The sequence below is a fragment of the Pelodiscus sinensis genome, chromosome 32 (genome assembly GCF_052426305.1).
Source record: "Pelodiscus sinensis isolate ZL-2025 chromosome 32, ASM5242630v1, whole genome shotgun sequence".
NCBI lineage: Eukaryota > Metazoa > Chordata > Testudines > Trionychidae > Pelodiscus > Pelodiscus sinensis.
In genome coordinates, this window is record NC_143083.1 from 4,488,106 (window position 1) to 4,511,966 (window position 23,861).

Sequence of the window (23,861 nt, forward strand, 5' to 3'; positions counted from 1 at the left end):
GCTCTGACGGTGCAGGGCATGGTCGCCCTCATGTCGTTGGGGGGCGGGAGGGGGCTGGGCATCGTCCGCTGCGTCCCCAGGGAGAACTGACCACTTCTCTTCTTTCTCTACAGCTGCACCAGCTGCTCGTGCCGGGCGCACCACCCCGCCCGCGACATGCTCCCGCACCCGCGGCCTGCTCCGGACCACCATCATGGAGCAGGAGTACTGGGACCAGCACCTGGGGTCCTTGCGCGCCCTGCACCGCACACTGGAGGCCTGGATGCGGGAGACCTGCAGCTCCGCCGGGAGCAGCTGGCTGAGGTCCGAGGGCTGAACTCAAACCTGCAGGCCCTGCTGCAGAGCATGGTGCCCCGTGCTGGTCCTGCGCCTGCTGCCCCCCCAACTACTGTCCCTCCTCCCACTCCTGCCCCCCCTCTCACCTCTTCCTCCTCAACCCCCACACCCTCTTCCTCAATGTCCATACCCCCCACCTCAACCTCCGCACCCTCCACCCCATTCCCCCAGGGATGCCGAGGCCCCCTCCCTCGCCGTGCTCGGAGGCGGTTGGCCCGGCGAGACCCCCACCCCAATCCCTGAGTTTCCCCTCCCCCTCCTTTCCCTTGCTTCCCCCTTCCAGCTCCCTCCTCCCAGTTTTCCCCCTCCCCTCTCCCACACTCTCTCCTGCCCTTTCCCGCCTCCTTTCCCCCGTCTCCCCACAGTTTTACCCCCCCCCCCCAGTTTTGTTAAATAAAGAGAGTTTCTATTTTTGAACACACGTGTCCTTTATTTTGTACATCAGGAAGGGGGACTAGGGAGGGGTAAGTGGAAGGAGGTGAGGGAGGAATGGGGTACGAGTCCCCGATGGGGAGGACTGGGCTGGCTCTGCGGGCTCCTCGGGGTGGAAGCTCTCCTGCAGCTCCTTGATTGACCCCCCTCCCTGGATGGCAGCCTGCGGCAAGTGCCACCAGGCTGATGGCCGAGTGCTGTGATGTGCCGAGTGCGGGCACTCAGGGCACTCTAAGCCAGGACTGCTTTGCTGTCCCTCATCGAGTTAGACAAGTGAGCAGGGAACCCCTGAGAACTGTCTGTCCGGGGTGGGGGTCGGGTCCCTTTAAGCCCAGCCCTCGGCTAGCCTGAGGCAGCAGCTCCATGCTCTAAGTCCTAATCTGATGCCCTGCCGGTACTGCTTCCGGCCAGCCTTAACCTCGGTTCAGGGTCCACTCAGTGTGGACATGCTAGTTCGAATTAGCAAAACGCTAATTCGAACTAGTTTTTAGGTCTAGATGCACTAATTCGAATTAGCTAAGTTAGTTCGAATTAGTGCTGTAGTGTAGACATACCCTCCGTGCCTGACAGCAGTCAATGCCAGGTGCCCCAGAGGGAGGGAACAGAACCCGGAATCATCTTGTGATCCCTCTCCTGTTGCCCATTCTCAGCTTCTGACCAACAGAGGTTAGGGATGCCCTCCTTGCCCATTCAGTCTAATATCCATTGATGGACCTAACCTCCATGAATCTATCTAGCTCTTTTTTGAACCCTGTCAAAGTCTTGGTCTTCACAACATCCTCTGGCAAGGAGTTCCACAGATTGACTGTGCGCTGCATGAAGAAATACTTCCTTTTGTTTTAAGACTGCTAACTACTAATTTCATTTGGTGACCCCTAGTTCTTGTGTTATGGGAACAAGTAAATAAGTTTCCCTTATTCACTTTTTCCACACCAGTCATGATTTTATAGACCTCTATCACACCCCCCCTTAGTTGTCTCTTTTCCAAGCTGAAAAGTCCCAGTCTTATTAATCTCTTTTCATATGGGGCCTGTTCCAAACCCCTCATCATTTTTGTTGCCCTTTTCTGAACTCTCTCAATTGCCAGGATCCCTTTTTAGAGATGAGGCAACCCCATCTGTACACGGTATTCAAGATATGGGCGTACCACGGACTTACAGAGAGGCAATAAGAGATTTTCCGTCTTATTCTCTATCCATTTTTAAACGATTCCTAACGTTCGGTTTGCTTTTCTGCCGGCTGCTGCTCATGGAGCGGGTGTTTTCAGAGAACTACCCACAACGACTCCAAGATCTGCCTCTTGAGTGGAAACAGCTCCCTGCGACCCCATCATTTTACCCGGGGAGCTGCCACTGCTGTTACCCCAGAGCGTCCCGGGAGCGGGGCAGGAGTCGGATGCACGCAAGGCCGTGATCTGAGGACCAGGGCGGTCAGCGTGCATGAGGGGACACAAGGTGCATCCCGAAGCTGCCCGCTCATCCCTGTGCAGAGCCCCGCGCCCATTGGGCACGTGGGAGTCGCTGCTGCCTTCCGAGTCACGGCCCTGTTTGCTCGCAGGAGGGAAGGAAATTACATGATGGTGGCAGCAGAGGCCTAGCGCAGGTGCCACGGCCACGCAGGTTGCCTAGCAACCAGCCAGTGTGCCTGCGGTGCGGCTGAACCTGCCAACTCTCCCGCTGCCTTTCCTAGCTGGAGGTGGGACAAGGGCCTGTCCCGGGCCCCAGGAGGGGAATGTTTGGCCCCTTTTGCAAATGGACGCTGTTCCCCTCTGAGGGCCCTGGGGATGACTGCAATCCGCTAAGACCGGTCACCCCCCATCCCCACTAGTGTTGCCGAAAAGCTCTTGGCTGACGTGGCTCTTTGCCCGGCCTGCACGTGGCCTGCATGGGAGCGCGTTGACCCAGAATCTGAGTGCTCCAGTCGCCACACACTCCCTCAGCTCCACCACTGACAGCCCCGTGGTTGGATTCAGGTGCCTAACTCCCATGGGGCACCTAACTGTCTTTGGGCGCGTCTACACTGCAGGGCTTCACTCGAAATAAGCTACGCAAACGGAGTTCCGTCCATTGTGTATCTTATTTCGAAATTGGGAGCGTCCCCATCGCACTTATTTCAAACTAGAGCGCTCTTCCCCCGACTTCCCCCATTCCTCACACAACGAGGGTTGCAGGAGTCGGAGTAAGAAGTCCTCCAACTGGACAGTATTTTGACACTATTTCAAAATAACTGCCTGCTGCGAAGACACGGAATACGTTCGTTCAGAATAGCGCTAGTTATTTTGAAATAGTGTTGCAGTGCAGACGTACCCTGGGCGAATCCCACTCCGAATGCCTACCCTTCCACAGAGCAATCCTAGGAGCAACCAGCCATCCAAAAGGTCTAATCCTGGGGCTTCCTGCCTCACGCCAGATGGACACCACGCTAGAGAGAGTCCTACGAGGGCCAAGATACGGACTAGGTCCTGTCACCTTGAGTAACGACAAAGACACGTCGCTTGTGCCTCAGCTGGCTGAGTGCTGAGTGGAAAATGCGTCCAATCCACAAACAAAGGGGAACTGTTTAGAAATATTGTAACTCCTTCCCTCTGTGCCTTTACTGAGACACCAGGGATGCAAACAGTTCTCACAAGGCCTTGGCCAGATCTCCGGGGACATTGGTGTGGTAGCAACGGCCTCCGCTGTCCTGGAGAGGCAGCATGGTCCAATGATTAGAGCCGGTGGGTTAAATCCCTGGGTTCTGTTCCTGACTCTGCCAGATGCTTGGAGGGGGATCATGGATTGTCCTTTGCCCCTCTGTGTCTCAGCTTCCCCACCTCTACATGGCAGATAATGACATACTTGGAAAGGGGCTTTGAGACCCTCTGCCGAAAGGTGCTATATTTATCGGTGCAGGGCACCTTTCCGATGTGTGAAGGGCTGCTCTAGAGAACCTCCACGGGTCTCCACGTCCACTGAGGGTAGGAGAAGAAGGAACGGACTCAGCGTGCAGCAAGGGAGCTTTAGGGCAGATAGGAGCAAGAGCTTTCTAGCTCACTGGTAGTTAAGCTCTGGAACAGGCTTCCCAGGGTGCTAGTGGAATCCCTGTCGATGGAGGCTTTAAAGAACAGGTCAGACAAACCCATGTCCAGGATGGTCCAGATTTACTTGGCCCTCACGGTCCCTTCCAGCCTGATGTTTGTATGATTCCCTGGAAGAGAAGACCTAAGACCTAAGACCTGCCCAGACCTAGACTGCAGGACTCGCTCTTCAATATGGACTGGTCAGACAACTGCCTTGGGAAGCAGATGGTTGGTGACTGTATGGGCGGCTGAGAGGGGTAGAACTTTTCTCATCTGGCTATGCCAGTAACCTCCCCCTGCAGCAAGAGGGATGCTGAAAAACCTGGAACTCTCTAGTAAGAGGGCGGGAAGAGACAACAGACTTCAGGGTGATCTCCTGCCTCTGCAAATTAACGGAAGAGGGAAAAAAGAAATGCCTGTGTAACCCACACACGTAGGCTACATCTACACTGCAGAGTTTGTAAAACTTGCAGGCTGAGTCTACACTGGCAAGTTATTCCGGAAAATCAGCCACTTTTCCGGAAAAACTTGCCAGCTGTCTACACTGGCTGCTTGAATTTCCGGAAAAGCACTGACGATCTAATGTAAAATCATCAGTGCTTTTCCGGAAAAACTATGCTGCTCCCGTTCGGGCAAAAGTCTTTTTCCGGAAAACTGTTCCGGAAAAGGGCCAGTGTAGACAGCACAGTAGTGTTTTCCGCAAAAAAGCCCCGATCGCGAAAATGACGATCGGGGCTTTTTTGCGGAAAAGTGCGTCTAGATTGGCCACGGATGCTTTTCCGGAAAAAGTGCTTTTCCGGAATAGCATCCTGCCAATCTAGACTCGCTTTTCCGGAAATACTTTTAACGGAAAAGCCTGCAGTGTAGACGTAGCCCTAGTGGCGTTCACCGTTCCATGGAGCAGCACTTAGCCCACTTACAGTGAGAGCTAAGAACAAGGGAGCTCTACAGCCTAAGCTGACAGCCAGCTGGCTTCATAGCTCAAGCTGTCGTAGAGGCGCCTGCACTAAGCTCCAGAGGTTCCAAATTCAGGTCTACTTGGTTACACCTACCTACGCTGGGTGGGAACAGACCCACTAAGACAGGGAGGGGGTGCTGAACCAGCAGGTTGTTTCTCAATTCCAAGGGCAGCCTGGCCTAGCTCTTCACTGCTGTTTGGGGCTTCAGTGGGTGTTAGGAACCTGGCTGTTCCTGGCAGCGGCACCCTGTGAACCAGACGCCGCCCCCCCGCGTCTGGCATGGCATTGCCCCCTTCCCTCCACACTAGGCCCCGCTGGGGTTACTCTTGAGCCAGGGTCAGAATTTCCAACTCCATTCCAAGTGTGAGGTTTGGCCCATTAACGAAAGGCGGGTCAGTGTCGGCTCGGACCTTCCACACGGCTTAGGGGTGCTTGGCTCGGGCTCTCGATTCGACACTGACGCTGACTAAACTCGGAGCTAGTTTGTGAGGGGCAGAGCCCATCATATCTGGAGCAGCTTGAAGCCCCATTCCTGCAAGCTATCCCCCTTCCATTCACCACCGGGCGGGCAGCCAGGGAGAGGCACAGGACCTGGTCTCTGCCCCTTTGGTTAACAATGTGGCGCGAATTCTCTCCGGCTCCAGTTGTTTCTCTCGCCGATTCCCAAAGTCACCTCCATTCAGTTACAACCCTCTTTATTCCCACGCCGCCCCCCCCCAGCCCTCTTGCCCTTTCCCTAGTCTCTGTGCCACTAGCAAGGTGGCCAGCTGGTCAAATCCACAGGCCCAGCGTTCTGGCTGGCCGGAGAGACTCCATGGTCTCTTGACCAGCTCCGAGGGATTTCAGGCAGCTGGAGGGGGTGTTACTGGTGGGTTTAAGAGGCGGATGGAGAATCCCCGTGCGCAGGGGCCAGCTGGGGTGGAACAGCTGTTCTGCCAGGAGGCTTTATCACACGGCGCTGTTAGCAGGAAACGTGAATGAATTCCAGGCCAGCAGAGCGAGCCAGTTTCTGGAAAGTGAATGGGATTAGCAAAGGCAGGGAGGGCAGTGCAGAGAGCGGCCATGGAATTAGAGACACGCGTGTGCCGAGCCCCAGATGGACAGGGATATCTGAGCAGCCCATGGCGACAGCCTCTCCGTGCAAAGCAACAGAATCCTAGAATCCCCGGGTGGGCAGAGACCCCAGGAGGCATCGAGTCCAGCCCCCTGCCCGAAGCAGGACCAACCCCAACTCCATCATCCCGGCCAGGGCTTGATCAAGCCGGCACTCAAAACCCTCTAGGGATGGAGATTCCCCTCCTCCCGAGGGAATCCATCCAGCCCTAATCTACGAAGTGGCCCCCGGACTGTCTGAAACGCTGCTTGGCCCTGAGCTGTAAGTGAATTCTAAGGTTCAGCGGGCAGCCCGGAATCAGGCGTATGTGGGACGCTGGCTAATTAGCTCCTGGTTCAAGAGGCCCCGCGCAGCACTGCAGCTGGGTGCATGGCCAGTCAGGCAGCCCCTGTCACTCTGGGGATTGGAGCATGCGAGCTGTCACCTGAAATGAAGCCATCATGATTAGCCAGGCTTTATCTTTCCTCGGCTCAGGCAGGGCAGGAAATCAGCCAGGCCCCTGGCTCACTAGTGCAGCGTTTTCATTAGGAATGCAGCCGCTGGAAAAGCAAGAGGCATTACAAATAGGCTGCTGCAAGAAGGGAGCCTGTGAGCCGCAAAGGCCGGCATGCGGCAGGCTCCAACTCGGGAGCCGCTGAGGGGAGCAGAGCTGGGAGGCGTCTCACCGGGGAAAGGGAGCGTGCAGGGTGGGGGAGAAAGGCTGGTTCGCCCTCACTGGACCCTGCGGTTTTTTCTTGCATGGCAGCCAAGAGATCTGGGAGGCTTGACTTCAACAGGGCGCCCGCTCAAATCACTTCACGCAGTCCCACAAGGAGGCAGGCTGGCTGCTCGTGCCTGCCACGGACGCCACCGTAGTGCACGGCAGCTTGTTTCCATCGGCCTTGGCCCACAGGAGGCCGTTTCTACCGTGGCTGGCGGATGCTTTCACCCACGTGAGAGAGTTAGCGTCAGTCTGGTGCCCCGCTGCCAGGGGTGTGCCCCAGGTTAATGCCCAGTGAGGACTGGACAGGTGGCAGTTTTGAGGCGTATTAGCAGGCGGAAGTGAACTCGAAGCGCCTCTCACACGCTTACTGCGATCTGCTAACTCAGGGGAAAGCTACAAACGGCCTTGTCTTCACCAGGACTTCTCCCCACGCCGGTTACTGTGCGTTCGCTAGTGCGAGAGAAGAACAAATCTTTTTTCCTACGACAGCCAAGGCCTAACCAACAATCTGCTACACATTTGAGATAGTTCGTCTGTCTGTGCGTGAGACTGTCTGTCTGTCGGTTCAAGAACTCCTAAAGGGTAAGAGCTAGGACACCAAATTCGGTAGCAGGGCCGGCCTTACCGTGAGGCGAACTGAGGCGGCTGCCTCAGGTGCCAGACCATGGCGGCGGGGGCACCACTAGGACCCAGAGTGTAGAAAATTGTGTCTGCTGCTGGTGCACATGTGCATATGGGGGCATGATTTGAGCCCCCCACCTCAGGTGCCAAAATGTTGTGGGCCAGCCCTGTTCGGTAGGCAGCGTCCTCTCATCATAACAACCTGTGGAACTCCTTGCCTCAGGAGGTTGTGAAGGCTAGGACTATAACAGGGTTTAAAAGAGAATTAGATACATTCATGGAGGTTAAGTCCATCAATGGCTATTGGCAGGATGGGTAAGGAATAGTGTCCCCAGCCTCTGTTTGTCAGGGTGGAGATGGATGGCAGGAGAGAGACCGCTTGATCAGTACCTGTTTGATTCACTCCCTCTGGGACACTAGGCCACTGTGGGCAGACAGGATACTGGGCTGGACGGACCCAGTCTGGCCGTTCTTCTGTTCTTATATAAAGCAAGGTCAGGGGTTGGTTGTAGCAGGACAGTGGGACGTGCCTGGAATGGGATTGCTGCCCATAAAACCTCACAGAAAAGAGACAGGATCACTGGGCAGGTGAAATTGGCTGGCTTGGGGCATGCACCGCCCCCCCCCCCGCCCCAGGACTGCCCCAGCCCTCAGCCTCCCACCCCCAGGCGCCCTCCGTGTGCTAGAGCAACATAAGTGAAGCCCTGTGGAAATTCTGGGGCCTCCCCCGGCCCTCCCATGCTCACTGCACAAGCCTCTACCTCTGCGCCAAAGGACTGAGCTGCAGGGGGCTCACCCCCTCAGTCCCCGAGCGGGGCTTGCAACGTGCTCTAAGCCCACGCTTCTCAGCCGTGTCTCAGTCGATGGCGGTGTGACGGGCTGGGGAAATCGACTGCCTGCTCACAGACTGGGCTTCTTTCAGGCTGAGGCCAAGTCTACGCCGGCAAGTGACTGCACAGTACATCAGCTCCCAAGATGGCCACGCTGCTATGGCACCTGGTGTGCACTAGGGATGGGAAAGGTTAACTGGTAAGGGCTGGGGCAGCTTGCGGAGGGGGCTGCTCCAGCTCCGTGGGGCCCCCCGTGGACAGGGGTACTCCGAGTGTCCAGGGAATCCCTGTCCACAGTGTGCCCAGGGGGGCGGGGGAAGTAGGGGGAGGGCTGCAGGCTTGTGCTCTAGCACAAGCTAGAGCAAAGCCAGCCTAGGGCACGTCTACACCATGCTGCAAGCACACCTCGACTGCAGCGTCTCCCCAGGGCTGGCAGGTGTCATTCCCAGCTCTGACTGAGACGCAGGAGGGCCTACCTGCCCCAAGAAAGGGTCGCAGAGGGGCTTGTGCATGGGCGCTCAGCTCCTCTGCCATGCAGGACCCTGCGGTTACAGGGTTATTTTTCATGCCCAGCTGTATCAGAGCGTGCGCGAGTAAGTTACCCCTCCAGCTCCGGCGCAGAACCTCTCTTAGGGTACGTCTACACTAGCTCGTTAGTTCCAGCTAGGTAGGCAAATGAGGGCAATCGGAGTCCTCTTCTCTGGCTCCAAGGCGGCTCCCTCCCCTCGCTGTGCAGCCGGCAGAGCACTGAGTCAGGGCTGCATACTTCCCAGCCTGGTCAGGGCTGCAGAGACACTGTCCTCCACACTGCTGAGCCGGAGAAGAGATTAAATCAGAGCGGAGACAGAGAGAGGGGAACCAGAGAAGGTCAAAGAAGGCCAGAGATTTCCTTGTGTGCTACACTCTGACAAGACTACACTTATTGGGCAGTTGAAGCAAAATGCAGGACAATGTAGCACTTTAAAGTCTTTAAAGTGCTACATTGTCCTGCATTTTGCTTCAACTACCCCAGACTAACACGGCTACATTTCTATCACTTATTGGGCACTTAGACATCCAAGCGTGGGGATAATCCCACAGGAGGAGATGAAGGGAGCCTGGGAGGTGGACCCGCCCCCAAATCGTATGGAGAATTATTCCTAATCCCATCAGAGTCTCTGGCTGGAAAACAATTCTGCTGTTTCTGCCTCTCTCTGCGCATCTCAGTCGTTTCATCTTCAGACCCCACGTCCAGGGCCGTGCTTGGGATTTATGGGGCCCCGTGCAGGACTAGTAAACTGTGCCCAGTGGCAGCTGGGGGTGGGAGTGGGGGGCGGGGACGATAGTTCAGAGCTGTGATTTGCAAATCTTCAGCCACACACGAATGAAATATTGTCAAGCACATTTTAAACTCAGGTCCTGCCGACTAACAGGAAATTCAGAAACTGACCGAGGGGACCAGGGGTTGGCAGTTCTTGCTATGACACGGCTTCGTGACCACTCGAACGGCTCATTCACAGGGTCAGTGGCTGCTGATGGCTCTGGCAGGCTTTTCACTCGTAAATTCACCAGCTCCTCTCCGGAGGAAGCAAGACCACAGACTGGAAGAGGCAGGTGGCTGGACATTATGACCCAGAGGTGCCCCGGATTTTCAGGTGCCCTAGGCAGAGGCATATTCTGAGAATGAATAAGAAGGGCCCTGCCCACATCTGCTTGTAAAATCAGAATGGGCTTGAGCAGGTGGGATGCTGAAGGGAAAAGCCAGGGCAGAGGCAGAGAGAAGAAGAATCAGCGACAGCTGGCGGGGGAGGCGTCTTAACCCGGGGCCCATTTTCCCAGCAGCTCTCGGGGGCCGGGACTAGCTCTGCTCGGTGTCTGTACAGCGCCTAGCGCAGTCCCGGCTCAGACCTGGGATCCTCGGTGCTACAACGACACTAATTAATGTGGATAAACATGTGGCGTAACTGACCGGGTCTGCACATCTATGGCCGGCCAGCTCCTGTGAGTGCCTGCCATGTGTGCTGACCGTCTCTCGCTGCACTAGGGAGGGACCCCGCTGCTAAGGCTGACGCCCTCAGAGGATTATTAGACCCTTCAGCCACGGAGACAGAATCCCAGATGTTGTGGGGGGCGGGGAGAGTCCTACTGTAGCGGGTCACCCAGGCTAGCTCCCTGCCAGTTCTGGCTTGGGCCCTCCTGGACCTGTTCTAATATATTACCCCAAGCAAGGGCCCCAAGCAAGGTGGTGTGGCGTAGGGGGGGGGGGGGGAGCTGCCTGCTCTGTGACCAGGGTCCCCCTGTGCTGGGATGGGAGATTCTCACTGACTCTCCCAAATGTGGATTAACCCAGACACCCCGGCTCAGCCTCCCAGGGAGGGAGACAAAGGGAGGGGGGCGGAGACCAGCACCTGGCTGGGGGGCAGGGCTGCAAGAGAGTTTTTTAGTTTCTGTCTGGTATCATGGAGGAAGCAGCCTAAGCAAGGGGCTGGGATTTAGGGGCCCAGGCTCCCCCATCTCAAGGGGGGCTGAGGCATCCTAGGCCTGGCCTGGAACCAGATGACATCTGTGCTGGGCTGCATCCTTGGAGAAACAATAAACTCCCTCTGTTCTGCTGGCTGGCGGAGTCTGTTTGTGCCACTCCGGGGGTGCAGGCGTCTCTGGGACGGCCAGTGTTTGGAGGTGGAAGATTTTGCTAACATGCCGTCTATCCTTTCCTTCCTTCAGCGTGACCCTTTGAGATGGGGTGCGCCCCTCACTACAGGACAGCACCTCCCAGGTGCTCCGCCCCGTCCCGGCATCTCCCTCTCCGGTCTGCAGCCCTCTCTCCCTCCCGGAACCACCGCCTCCTCCTTGGGACTCGGCCCTCTGACGAGCTGATCCTGGGCTCCCTGCGGCATTCAAAGCGGCAGCGCTGCACAGAGCAGCTGAGCCCGGGCTCCGTGCGGCGCTGCCCCTTTTAAGTCCCCCCTCTTCTCCCCGCCTTGCTGCCTCTATCTGACTGAGGCAGCAAGTGAGGGGGGGGAACTAGTCGACTAGTCCTTTACATCCGTACTCCTGACACAAAGAGCTTAGCATCTTTGTAGCCCTAGCCCCCACCCCGTGTCCTGAACATTTCTTTCATGAGCTTTCTCCCCCCACCCCAGGCGGCTCATAGCAACGCTCCTGACACGCCGCACGCCAACGAATTTCACGAACGGTCACAACAGCCGAGCTGCGGGAGGCTGATAAGCATGAAGGAACCGAAGTGCCGTTTCCCTCGCCTTTGTGTACAGCAGATCTGCCAACATCCACAGCCACAAAAGCAATGCACGAAACATGTGCATATATTTGCATAAAGACAGGAACAAAGCAGCAGCGGCCTGGCTGTGAACGGCTGGGGAGAGCTGACTGGAGGGCTCTAAATGAGGCGGCAAGTCAGGGAACTTTGATGCATTTTAGTCCTGGGGGGGATTTCTTACTGCAGACACACAGACACACACAGACACACAGACACACACACACACGGACACACACTGGCTTAAGATAAAACCCTCCTGCGCTAGACAAACATTTCTTATGCACAGACACCCCCCCCCAGACCCGCACACACAGACGCTCACGCACAGATACGCACATGCGCACACACAGACAGACACACACCCACACATCGCCCCGTGGCTTAATACCGGAGCCCGGCGCCGCAGGAGAGGGTGCGGCAGCAGCGGCTGACCCGCAGAGCTGTGTGAGGAAATGCAGCCGCCGTGGCCGCAGTGGCCTAGGGACCTATGTCCACGACTAACCAACTCCATTTCCCACCCCAGGCGGCGCACACTGAGTGTTGGAGTGAGACAAATCCCTTCTCTTCCCCGGCCTCAAGCAGCCCGGGATGAGCACAAGCCGGTGTGGAGACTCTGTCTTCAGGGGCTTTTTAGGCCCAGCCTGGCAAAACCCTGGCTGGGGTTATTTGCTGGGGTTATGAAACGTTTCCCCCCAGACGCCTGCCAGGCCGTCCCATCCCACTGCTAGCAGGGAGGGCTGCTCGGAGCGCAGCCTGGCCCGTCTTTACGCCGAGCGCTCTCGCCCCCAACAATTACCTCAGCTCGCACTCAGGCAGCCATTCCAGCTCAAAAAGTCGCAGCTCGGCCGAGCTGCCCTGGTGGGGGGTTTCTACCTCACAAGGACGTCGCTGATTAACCCTCCCTTTGTGCCCAGAATTCTCCATCACAAATCTCGCCTCAGCGCCCCGCCGGCATGCTGGGAACCCTAGTGCCGCGCTTGCTAGCACACCGGCCTGTAACACGGGCTACGTGCCTGCCCCGCTAGCCCAGGCATGGCCGGATTCCAGGCACGGCGGATTTCACCAGCGACTGACACACGGAGAGAGGCGATTCCAGCTGACGGTGTATAAATGTGCTCTCACGTTGGGTGGGGGAGAAGGCCCCTAAGCAAGCCCGCAGCCTGCTCACAGGAATTGCTTCTGACACATGAAAAGCTGCCGCGGCAGCAAGTTATTTTGGTAACTCAGCCCCAGTTCCCCATGACTCTTGCAGTTTCAAGACTCTTCCGAAGTCCAGGGAGCAGGGATGTGACCGGTTAACTAAGTAAGAGGGCACCACAGGCAGAGGGCTGCTCTGGCCCGGAGGAGCCTGCCACGGACGGGGGGCATTTCAGCCTGGCCGGAGCTGCTCCTACCATGGCGGGGGCTGTTCTATGTCACCACTTCAGGGCCCCCCTCGGAGGGGTCCTGCGAGGGGAGAGAAGGGAAGGACCCGAGTGCTCTGTACTCCGGCCAGACTCTGAGGGAGCAGCAGCTTGTGAGGGCGGTTCCAGCTGACGAAGACAAGAGGAAGGGGACAGATTCCCGGACCGTTCCAGGTGGTCAGATGCCAGAGGAGGAGCCAGGCCGGTTTTGCTCCCTCTTACATCTCTGCCTGCACCGAGAACAGACGGGATGGGACAGAAAACTGAGCTCTGTGTCTCAGGAATGCCCCAGGTTTCACCCCCGCCCCCCCCCAATAAACACCTGGGTGAGGCGAGATTCCTTGGAAGGAAAGTGTGTTCCTCTGAGGCGGGGAGGAGAGGGTCACCCAGAAAACGTGATCCCGGCCCGGCGATGGCTCTTGTCGGGACGTAAGAATGCCACCAAGTGGTACAGAACGCCACGGGCGCAGACTAAGAGCCTTCCTCACGCTGGTTCTGCTGTGCTCTGGCCCAGGGGGTTTCACCCGACGGGCTGTGCCCCAGCACTGGGCCGGGAGTGCCGGGCGCTGGGACTCGTGGCTGCAGGGGGATCAGGTGAGCAGTGGGGGCGCTAAGGCAGCTCCCCCCGTCTTGTACCTCAGACTGCGCTGCGCCCCAGAAGTGGCTGCTGCAGACCCAGCTCCTAGGTGGGGGGGATGGAGAGCGCACAGGGCTCCGTGCACAGCCCCCGCCCCGAACACTAGCCCCGCACTCCCACTGGCTGGGAACCTGCTGCTGGCTGCTTCTGGGGGCAGCCTGGTCCGCGGGGCCAGGAGAGGCAGGAAGCTGCCTTAGCCCCCCTGGGGCATCGCTGCCCTGGAGCCATTCGAGGTAAGCGCCCCCCCCACACCCTTCCCAAAGTTGGAGCCCCCTCCTCCAGCCCAAATCTCCCTCCTCAGCCCCACCCCGCAGCCCACACTCCCGTCACATCATGTCAGGCTGCGGCATCAACACTGTTCTTCAACGGGGTCCTAAAACAAACAGTTTGCAAAGCGCCGGCCTCGCCCCTCTCCTTTGGGAGGGTGACTTTGCCCGGCCACGGCTCTACATTTACGGGAAGGATCCCCCCAATGTGAAGCACTGGCTTTGGTTTCCCGCGGCCCCTAGCACGGCCCAGGCAACATCCTGAGCCCACAGAATCCAGCAGCAGAATGCCCACGGACCTCAGCCGTGCTGGGATTCCGCGCTCGCTGCCCAGCACAGCTGAGGACCTGGCCGTCTGCATGCTGCAGAGCTGCTGGCTCTCCCGACCGGATGGTGCATGATCGGGTATTTTTCCCACCTTGGAAAGGGTTCAGAAAAGGGCAACTAAAATGGAACGGGTCCCATAAGAGGAGAGGTTAAAGCGACTGGGACTTTTCAGTTTAGAAAAGAGGAGACTGAGGGGGGATACGCTAGAGGTCTATAAAATCATGAGTGGTGTGGAGAGGGCCGATAAAGAAAAGTTATTTATTAGTTCCCTAAATAGAAGAACTACAGGACACCAAATGAAATTAATGGGGAGCAGGTTTAAAACTAATAAAAGAAAGTTCTTCTTCACACAGCGTGTAGTCAACCTGTGGAACTCCTTGCCAGAGGACGCTGTGAAGGCTAGGACTATAATAGAGTTTAAAGAGAAACTAGATAATTTCATGGAGTTAGGTCCATAAAAGGCTATTAGCCAGGGGATAGAATTGGTGTCCCTGTCCTCTGTTTGTCAGAGGCTGGAGAGGGATGGCAGGAGACAAATCCCTTGATCATTGTCTTCGGTCCACCCTCTCTGGGGTACCTGGTGTTGGCCACTGTCGGCAGACAGGCTCCAGGGCTAGATGGACCTTTGGTCTGACCCAGTACAGCTGTTCTCAGGTTCTTATACAGAGGCAGTAAGATATTCCGTGTCTTATTTTCTATCCCTTTCTTAATAATTCCTAGCATCGTATTTGCCTTTTTGACCGCCGCTGCACACTGTGTGGAAGTTTTCTTTTTTTGCTTTTCTTATTACATTTTTACACTTGATTTGACAGTGTTTATGTTCCTTTCTATTTATCTCACTAGGTTTGGACTTCCACTTCTTAAAAGATACCTTTTTGTCCCTCACTGCTTCTTTTACATGGTGGGTAAGCCACGGTGACTCTTTTTTAGGTCTCTTGCTATGTTTTTTAATTTGGGGTATACATTTAAGTTGAGTCTCTATTATGGTGTCTTTAAAAAGTTTCCATGCAGCTTGCAGGGATTTGGCTCTAGTCACTGTGCCTTTTAATTTCTGTTTAACTAACCTCCTCATTTTTGTGTAATTCCCCTTTTTGAAATTAAATGGCAGAGTGCTGGACTGCTGAGGTGTTCTTCCCACCACAGGAATGTTAAATATTATATTATATTATATCCCAGGATGGCAGAGAAAAGCTTAGAAACGTGAGCGTCTAAGAGCTCAGAACCCGGACGGGCCCATCCAGGAGTTTTCACCTCCACCTCACGATTTTGGGGGCCTGACGAATGCAAGTCTGGGCTCTTGGGGCTGGCAGCCCTGCAGAACCGGCTGGGGATGGTAACCGATCTGCTTTCCTCCCAGAGAGATGCTCCCTGCCTCTGAATCTCTGGCTGCAGAAGACGCTCCCCTAGGAAAACACATTTAGCTACTACCACAGATTACAACCTTGTGAAAAGGTCACTGCGTGTAATAGAGACGGAAACCCAGAGCTCAGTCGCTGGCACCCGGGACTAAGTCAGGATTCTGTCCAGATTCTTGGATTTACCAGGTGCATGATTCCTAGAGGCAGTGCTCCGGGGGAGGGCAGAGGCCAGTTCGTGCGGTGTGTGGCGGGGGGAGCTTGGGTTGCACTGCACCTCCTGCAGCAGGGTCTGTGGCTAGACAGGCACCAGACCTGTGCATTTAGCACCAATACAGTCAGAGCTGCAGCCTCCTTTTCAACAGTTCCCCATTACAGGCCCCCTGCCTCGGTTTCCCCTTTTCTCAACCTTCACAGTCTTTCTTGTGGCCAGTTCCATCCCTGCCCAGTGCTGGTTTAATAAAGGAGACGGTTCCCCAGAAAATCCTCAGGCTTTCCTAATTACATCCCTGCAACCCAAAAATCCGACCCCCGCGTGGGTATCTTCCGACACATCCAGACCTCTTCTGCCTTCCCGTTCTGCCCTTCAGAAAGCCCCTGAGCCCGCTGACTCCTGCACCCAAACCCTCCCCCCCACCTCCTGTAGCTCTGCCAGAGCCTCTGCTGCCAGGTCCACCTTTATAAGGCCCAGGTGCCTTCCCTTAAGCCCAATTGGGCAGCAGGTTGTCAGTCACAGGTGCATTGGCCCCGCCCCACTCCCTCCCTTAAAGGGGCCAGTCACCCAGTGACAGTAACATTTCATTTTGAAGACTACACCATGCTCCCTAAGCCCCTGCTGGCAAGGGCATTATTCTCAGCCTTCTGCCTCCTGTGGCAGCTGAGTTTTGCCCCCGCGGGGGCTGCCTTTCACCAGCAGGTAAAGCCATTCCAGAAGACTGGGCCCAATCAGGCAGCAACGTGCGTTGGGACCCACCTGGCTGAAACAATCCTTCAGCCCTCTGGAATGACTCTCCTCCGGGAAGTGGTGGGGGCTTTTGCTAGAGGACACTCCCCGATTATCTGGGATTTTAAAAGGAGGCTGGGCCGGAGCTCAAAGAATCCCTGGATTGGGGCTGAAATTCTCGTCTCTTGCATGGCAGGGCAGAGGGGCAGGCTCAGGAAGGGCTCTGGACTCATCAACCGGGCGTTGCTTGACATGCAATGATGGTTTCAGTCCATCCAAATCTCCCGCACACAGGAAATAATCAGCCCCTGCCTTTAACGCCGCTCCACAGTGTGAGGGTGCAGCAAGAGTCTGACCCCGTGCAATGCAGGGCTGTGAGCGTAGAACACGTGGAAGGGAACGTTTCTCCCACAGAGCACAGACGGGCTGTGGCACGCAGTGCCCAGAGAGCCCAACGCAGGGGCTGCATCCCCACAGGACGGGTGACTTTTGTGTGTGACATTATTGCCCTGCTAGGATCAGCCCTCAAGCTTCAGGGCTGCAGGGTCAGGAAGGAATTTTCCCTCCTCGTGCAGCCTTGCGCAGTTTGCTAGGGGCCTCGTGGGTCGCTTCGAAGCATTAGCCACTGCAAGAGGCAGGACACTAGATTTAAACAAACCACTGGTTTGAGAAGTCCTCTGTTCCTTCCAGACAGACTCTGCATGCACACAGCCGGGCTGGGCCCGAGCAACCATGGGATGCCCCTGAAATGCCTTCGGGGCAACCCAGGCCTATTCCGCTTTAAAACTTTTAAATACTAAGAAGTATAATCCAGCCGCTGCCACGCCGGCCGCCAGCCCCAGACGTAGCAATAGGCGAGTCAGCAGTAAACTGAGTCGTGGAGTTGAATGGACTTGTCTGAGGTCCTAGAAGGAGCCAGTGGCAAGAACCAATTCTTGTCAGCTAGAGATCAAACCCTCCGCATCGACCTCTGCCAGCCACAGGCCAAGCCAGGCTCCATTCAACCAACTCCCTGACTCCACCGCTTTGCAATCGACAAGCAGCCTAGGAGATACGGGAATGTCACATGTCCGCAATCCAACAAGCTCCCGAGGAGAACCAAGGTCACCTCGCTCCCATCGCGCCGAGTGTCAACGACACGCAGCCCAGAGGTCTGGTGAACCGGCCACTCACTCACTGTTCTGCAGCTCCGCGTCCGTACCAACATCTGGGGCCGGGGGTGCATGTGGGGCTGAGAAGTTTTACATGAACGACGGTTCTGCGCAGCAGGCTGGCGAGTCTCTGGAGAAAGCAAGAGACAAAAACTAATAATAAAAAATCCATGTGCGACAACAACCTCCAAATGTGGTTCTGAACAGACCAGGGTCCGGCAGGGGGCAACCAAAATGCTGACGAGGCTGGAGCCTACGCGGAGAGGCTGAGGGATTTGGGTCGGTTCAGTCTGCAGAAGAGAAGAGGGAGGGGGGATTTGAGAGCAGCCTGCAGCTCCCTGAAGGGGGGTTCCCAAGAGGCTGGAGAGAGGCTGGTCTCAGTGGTGGCAGATGGCAGAACGAGGAGCAGTGGGCTCCAGTTGCATTGCTCCCACTAGGTCTAGGTTGGATATTAGGAAAAACTCTTTCCCTAGGAGGGTGATGGAGCACTGGGCTGGGTTCCCGGGGGGTGGAGGGGAATCTCCATCCGGTGTCTAAGTCCCAGCTTGACACAGCCCTGGCGGGGCTGATTGAGTTGGGCTGGTCCTGCCTTGGGCAGGGGCTGGACTCGGTGACTCCCGAGGTCTCTGCCCGCCCTAGTGTTTCCTGATTCCAGGATTATCATGAGGCACCAGGGTCACTGCGTGCGGCAGCAGCAAGGTAATTCCCCCCTGCACTGCCACAGGGTGGCGTGACTCAGCCGTACGCAGCGACACCGCCTGGGAATTAAGGATGGGAAGGGACGAGGCGCGTCCACTGAGGCCATGGGGGAGCAGGATGCACTTGCCCACATGGGGTTTTGCCTGAGTCCTGGGGCTGGAGCCCCCCCAGCCAGGACCTCACGTTCTCTATTGCAGCCGAAGGAGGCTCTGCTTTCCAGCCAGGCCGGCCTGAACGGCCCCCAGGAGAGGAGCGGTTCAGAGCTCCCCTCCCCCTCCATCTGTTAAACTTTCGAATATCAGCCCTCGCAGTCCGAGCCTGGCACCGCCCCCCCCCAGCCTGGCACTGATGGTCCCCTGGTCCATGCCCCAAGCTCTGCTACCCAGCACCAGGCCCGCTCAGCCCAGACTCGGAGGGGCAAGCCCTTCCCACCCCATCAACCCCCCCCATTTCCTGAAGCCCGTTTTCTGCAACTTCCAGCCAGGGTCTGATCCAGCCGGCGTCTGCAGGGCCTGCAATATGGGCCTGGCTCCCATCTCAGCTCATGCTGCCTCCCAGGCTGCTGGCTAAGAAGCCTCTTCATGCAGCATGCAGGCAATACGCGGGTGCGGCGTTCCTCGCCTCTCCATCTAGTCCCGGGATTCACCCCAGACTCAGCTGGGCCTAAAAAGGGTCTTATTGCAACGCCTCCCTTCTTTGGCCGTATTAGAGATAGCCCCGAACCCAGGGCCCGGCGCAGGCTGCATCTCTCCAGCACTCTGAGCTTCCGCCCAGCCGTGTTCCTCAGACTGTGAGTGCAAGAGAGCACCTGGAAGTCACACAGCCCTCCCACTGACCCCCCCACTCAGATCGGCAGCAGGTGCCCGGAGGAGCATCCAGAGACGGAAATGTACAAAGGGGTTCCCGAGGTCTCCTGTGGGGCTGAGAACCCCGGACAGCAGATGCCCCAGCAGCAACTGGATCAGCCCGAGTCTCTTCTTCCGCAGACCGAGCCACCCCCGGGATTCAGAGCTGAGCGAGAGAGAAGCTGACACTGGCATTGGAAGATACGCTCTGTAGCCGGCTGCATGTTGCCTTTGTCTACAAGTGAACTTGCGGCTGGGGAAGGTGCCAGACGGGAGGCCTGGCTCAGCCTGAGGACACTGACGGGTCACACTGGCGGTAACTTTGGGTTTTTTTCACTTTCCTTTTAGGCCCGTGGTGTCCGCCACGCTAGCCACTAGCCACAGTGGCTATTGGGCTGGTTGAGCGTGGCTAGTTGGCTCACAAAATGGGCTATGTTTTCAGAATAACGGGGCTTGTTGTGACGTAGTGGGGGTACTTGCTGGGCTGTGGTGACCCCTGCTGTCTGGAGCAAGACCCAGCAGGGAAAACCTCGCTAGGCAGAGGTAAGGCCAAACTGGTTGAACCAGTGGCCAGACACCCCCCATGGAGAGGAACAAAGGAAGGTGGAATGCTGCCCTGACTGCGGGGGCAGGGCTGCAAGGGAATTTGGTTAGTTACTGTGGGAGAGCATGGAGGAGAGCCTAGGAGAAGGGGCTGGAGTTTAGGGGCCCAGTCTCCCCCATCTCAAGGGGGCCTGAGGCATCCTAGCCCAGCTCTGGGACCAGACTACATCTGTGCTGTGCTGTATCCTGGAGAGGCAATAAACTTCCTCTATTCCACCGGCTGGTGAAGTCTGTTTGTGCCATTTCGGGGTGCAGGAGACGGGGAACCCCCAACGCGCCGTCACACTGGTGTCAGAAGTGGGATGCACTGCATCCCGTGGATGGAGCTTCCAGCGGCAAGCGACAAGGCGCAGTAGAAGCAAGAGCCCTGGAGCCAGGCGTGCTGGAGACAGAGCGAAGCGGTTCCTGGGAATCGTGGGGCGCTGCAGCACTAGACTGGTGAGTCTGCACCGAGGGGCCCAGCGGGCAGATGGCCTACGCCCGACTCTTGAAGGCAGAGCTGGTGGGGCTGTGCAGAGAGAGGGGCTTGCCTGTGCAGAAAGCAACCAAGGCCCAGCTGATTACCCAGCTGGAAGAGAATGACCAGCCACAGGGCCAGGATCTTGTCCCCCGGGGAAGCAGCCAGACCCCCCCTGAGAGTGTGTCAGGCTCAGAGAGGGGGAGGAGCGCTGGAACCCAACGGAGAGATGAGACAGCGTCTCCCGGGAGGCCTGCAAGCCGTAGCCCATCTAGGGCAGGGGCCAGCCCAGCGGAGCTGCGGCGGCTGGAGATCCAGCTGCGGATCAGGGAATTGGAAGTAGAGGACCGAGAGAAGGACCGCCAGGACCGAGAGAGGGAGCGCCAAGATCGAGAGAAGGAGCGCCAAGATCGAGAGAGGCAGCGGCAGCATGAGCTGGCCATGGCAGAGCAGAGAACCGGCGGGGCACCGGCTGCGCCAAGTGCGGATGAGCCCCAAGGTCCCAGGACTGCCAGACGCTTGGAGAGGCTCGTGGTGGCCCAATTGAAGGACATGGGTGACATAGACGGGTTCCTCAGTGCCTTTGAGAGGGCCTGTGGACTGCAACGGGTCCCCCCGGCTGACTGGCTGCAGGAGCTCGTCCCCGCACTGAACCAGGAGGCGGCCGGAGTGCTCAGTCAGCTGGAGAACCTACAGCCAGGGGATTACAACCAAGTCAAGGAGGCCCTGCTGCACAAGTTCGGGCTGACCCCCGAGATGTACAGGAAGAAGTTCCGGGGGGTACAGAAAGGGCCACGGGAGACCTATGTGGATCTGGCCTCCCGCCTGGCACAATACTGCCGCAAGTGGGTGTCTGGAGTCGGAGCCCAGACCGCAGAGGAGCTGCTCAAGCTGGTCATGATGGAGCAGTTCTATGAAGTGTGCCCACCCAAACTGAGGCTGTGGCTCAAGGACCGGAGACCAGAGAACCCCCAGGAGGCCGGGAGACTGGCGGATGAGTTCACGGAGAGCCGGTCCGGGTGTGAACGGGAGTCCCGGAGAGAGAGGGAACCGCGCAGAGACCGGATCTCGGCTGAGCGACGGAGGGAGTCAACTACGGGGCGAGACCAAGGAACAGGTCGTCTGCGCCCCAGAGAACCAGCCAGGCCCTGGACAGAGACAGCCCAAAGCCTAACTTGCCATCGCTGTGGACAAAAAGGCCACAAGAGGGCTCAGTGCACCAGGTCCCAGGACCGGGGACTTTCCAGGGTTAACTGGCTGGGGCGGGAGGAAGGGCAGGCTGCCCCAGAGGCAGGGGCTGGCAGGCAAACCTCAGCTCAGAGAGAGGGGAAGGATGCTCAGTGCACCTCCCCTGGGAGGTCTGATTCTCAGGAGGCGGATTTCTCCGTGTACCGGGTGGGGGCAGGACGGCCCCTGCGGAGCGAGTGCCTCATACCCCTGGAGGTGGATGGTAGGAAGGTGACGGGCTTCTGGGACACGGGGGCGGAGGTGACTCTGGCCCGATCCGACATAGTGGCCCCAGAGCGGATACTACCCCACACGCAGCTGACCCTGAAGGGCATAGACGGGTCCCCGTTTAAGGTGCCTGTAGCCAGGGTGCATCTGAAATGGGGGGCGAAGGAAGGCCTCAAGGAAGTGGGGGTGCACCCGCACTTGCCCACCGAGGTGCTGATGGGGAATGACCTAGAGGAGTGGCCCCATGAATCCCAGCGGGCTCTAGTCACTACCCGGAGCCAGAGCCAGCGGGGGGCTGACAACGTGGGTCCAGGGAAGGACTCCGGGCAGCGTCCTCAGGGTCCCATCCCAGTGGACACGGGGTCCAGCCAGGCTGGGACTCCGGACCTAGGCAGAGGTGGGGGACAGGTCCCGATCCCTGCCTCTGCAGCTGAATTCCAGGCTGAGGTGCAGGCAGACCCCTCCTTGCAGAGGCTGAGGGACCAGGCTGGCCTCCATGCAGCTCAGCCCCGGGGGAGAGGTGGCCAGGAGAGATTCCTGCGGGAGCGTGGGCTCCTGTTCCGTGAGTGGCTCCCCCCCAGAAAGGCGAGGGGATGGGGGGTCCAGCGGCAGCTGGTCGTCCCCCGAAAGTATCGCCTCAAGCTGCTGTATTTGGCCCACGATGTCCCCGTTGGGGGCCACCGGGGGATCCGGAGCACCCGGCTGAAGCTGCTCCAGCACTTCTATTGGCCGGGAATCTTTACAGCCGTGCAGCGGTACTGCCGGTCCTGTGACTCCTGCCAGAGGGGCGGGAAAGCCCAAGACAGGAGGAAAGCGGCTTGGGGGTCTCTACCCCAGATAGACCCTCTGGGCTGGCTGAGAGAGTTATGGGAGGGGAAGACCTCCCTGGACGGAGCTTCGGGGATGGAAGCCGCCCTGGTTGTCCAGAGAAGGCTCACTGGGCTCATGGCCCCGGCCCGAGAGACCCTGGCCAGAGATCAAGGCCAGCGGAAGGGTGGGTGTGACCCCCGAGGACAGGCCTGCGCCAGTCGCCCTGGAGCGGGGCGGCGAGTGGACAGAGGGAAGCCAGCTCATGTGGGGCCTTGCCACGGCCGGCCTGAGTCAAGGGGAGCACCCATGTCCCCGGGGCGGGTTCCCACGCAGAGGACCCGAACTTCCCTAGGTCACGAGCGGAGTGACCCTGCTCAGTTCGCTCTCGGAGGGGGGAGAACTGTGACGTAGTGGGGGTAATTGCTGGGCTGTGGTGACCCCTGCTGTCTGGAGCAAGACCCAGCAGGGAAAACCTCGCTAGGCAGAGGTAAGGCCAAACTGGTTGAACCAGTGGCCAGACACCCCCCTTGGAGAGGAACAAAGGAAGGTGGAATGCTGCCCTGACTGCGGGGGCAGGGCTGCAAGGGAATTGAGTTAGTTACTGTGGGAGAGCATGGAGGAGAGCCTAGGAGAAGGGGCTGGAGTTTAGGGGCCCAGTCTCCCCCATCTCAAGGGGGCCTGAGGCATCCTAGCCCAGCTCTGGGACCAGACTACATCTGTGCTGTGCTGTATCCTGGAGAGGCAATAAACTTCCTCTATTCCACCGGCTGGTGAAGTCTGTTTGTGCCATTTCGGGGTGCAGGAGACGGGGAACCCCCAACGCGCCGTCACACTTGTTCACTACAGCAGTAGCCACTGGAGTCTGCTTGGACACCCCTGGTTCTGAGGTCCAGTCAGTCCCCACTCCCAAACTCTGCAAGGAGGGCTCGTACCAGCCCCAAGATCCACTGGGTTGCCCTCTCGTGCTCCTGACCCGCCCTTTGCAGAGCTGGGAAGGTCCTCGCAGGGTCACTGTGCCAGTTCTGAAGAGGCTAACGGCAGTGGAACATCAGAATGGCCAGGCTGGGTCAGACCAAAGCCCCCTCCAGCCCCGTGTCCTGTCTGCTCACAGTGGCCAGTGCCCAGAGGGAGTGAACAGAACCGTCGCCCATTCCCAGAGCGGCTTGGGGCACCATCGCTGCCCATCGCGCCGGCTGCAAGATCCGGTCCGTTTGATCAGAATAACGAGCCCTGACTTGTGCAGTGATCTGAGGTTCCTGCGTCGCTGGGGAGACCTGCCAGGCAATCGGATCCCTCCGTCAGCCCCGGGAAGTCTAACGCAGCCTGCTCCCCCCGCACGGCTCCGCAGCCCACCTGAGAACTGTCTCTCACGTCTCACTCAACCGCTTTCTCCTGGAACAATGAGCCGGAGGTGGCAAGCCATCCCCACCCCGTAATCAGCGCTGCGGCAGGCTGCATTGTACTCCCCGACTCGTGACTTCTGCCTTCTCCCCGCTGTGGGCTGCGCTTCCCAACGCAGCCTGGGGTGGCCCGTGCCCCGGTTTCCCATTGGCTAGCGTTTGTACCACCGCAGCCTCTGGTGACCGGGGAGAGGGGAGGAG

General features: G+C 58.0%; 1 protein-coding gene across 2 annotated transcripts in view; it reads right to left on the bottom strand.

Moving 5' to 3' along the window:
• LINGO3 (leucine rich repeat and Ig domain containing 3) overlaps window positions 1-23,861 on the bottom strand; it is a 91,209-nt gene that overhangs the window by 37,990 nt on the left and 29,358 nt on the right. Inside the window, exon 2 of one of the 2 annotated variants that reach the window (XM_075903186.2) lies at window positions 17,418-17,521. The gene's annotated coding sequence lies outside the window, so the exon portion shown is untranslated. Of the gene's footprint in view, window positions 1-17,413; window positions 17,522-23,861 lie in introns of both variants that reach the window. The other variant, XM_075903187.2, reaches the window with a different exon arrangement.